We start from the raw sequence: 1,096 nt of genomic DNA on the forward strand, positions 1-1,096 counted from the left end.
AATTAGAATAAAAAAGGAAAAAAAAAAAAACATTCTTTCAGGGTAAATAAAAACATTGAAGTCCAAGCTAACAAAATGTATTAAGCAAGCAAAACATTTAAGAAGTCTAATTTACTTAACAAGGATATTTAAAAACACACTTCTTAACAAATGTATTGTTTTAGGCTGTTTGTTATTAACAAAAGAAACATACAAATCTTTTTTTTAAATCTTATTTTAATTAAGACTTCATTTTTACCACAGACTAACAAATTCAGGAAAGTTCCTGACTGCACAATGCAGCACGCTGTCCCAGTTTACTGCAGTCACAGTAAAAACAGCAGGGGGAGATGCAGCTCCCCTTTCAAAAAGCAGTGACAGTTCGAAAAAATAATTATTATAGATGTTTGCAAACAAATGAAGCAGAAATTCTAAAATAATTTGTCATAAACAACAACATCCAACTGCAGCCAAATGTCAGCAGGACTAGCACACCCACAGAGACAAATCTCAGATAAAAGTGTATGTGATAACAAGATATTAACAGCCCTGCAAACCAAGCAGAGTTGTGATGGACTTGGTGGTAGGAGTTAAGGAAGATTCAGACTTTTAAATCTAATCTACCAAAACAAAATCGGTTTAAATACGTTCTAATTTCACCTTTAAATAGAGACGAGATGTACGTACAGTAATATAATCTCAATATGGACAAAGCTCTTCTGTCTCAGAGGTGTTTTATTACTGAAGGGACTGAATCACTAATACTGCTTTCCCACTGGCCCATTTAAACCTGGGAACAATCCGCTCTTAGTGGCAGTGGTAACAGCTCAATGACCCCATGTTGACCTGGGTCAAATTACTTGGCAAGCGACCCGGGTTACATCTGCGTTCAAATGCCTTGGCTCTGATCGGCATACAGTGGGAACAACAGACCCAGATCCACCCGCTAATTTGGGTGATACTATTGAGAACAATGTAAGGACGTCAACACACCATGCTGCATCTGATTGAAACAGCAAAAACAACTCTGGTTACATTGGATACAAATTTTACAGTGCTGGTGAGAGAGATTCAGATAGACAAAAGAATGAAATGATAAAGCACACACTGACTATGT

The sequence above is a fragment of the Cyprinodon variegatus genome, unplaced genomic scaffold (assembly GCF_000732505.1).
Source record: "Cyprinodon variegatus isolate N-32 unplaced genomic scaffold, C_variegatus-1.0 Scaffold299, whole genome shotgun sequence".
Classification (NCBI taxonomy): domain Eukaryota; kingdom Metazoa; phylum Chordata; class Actinopteri; order Cyprinodontiformes; family Cyprinodontidae; genus Cyprinodon; species Cyprinodon variegatus.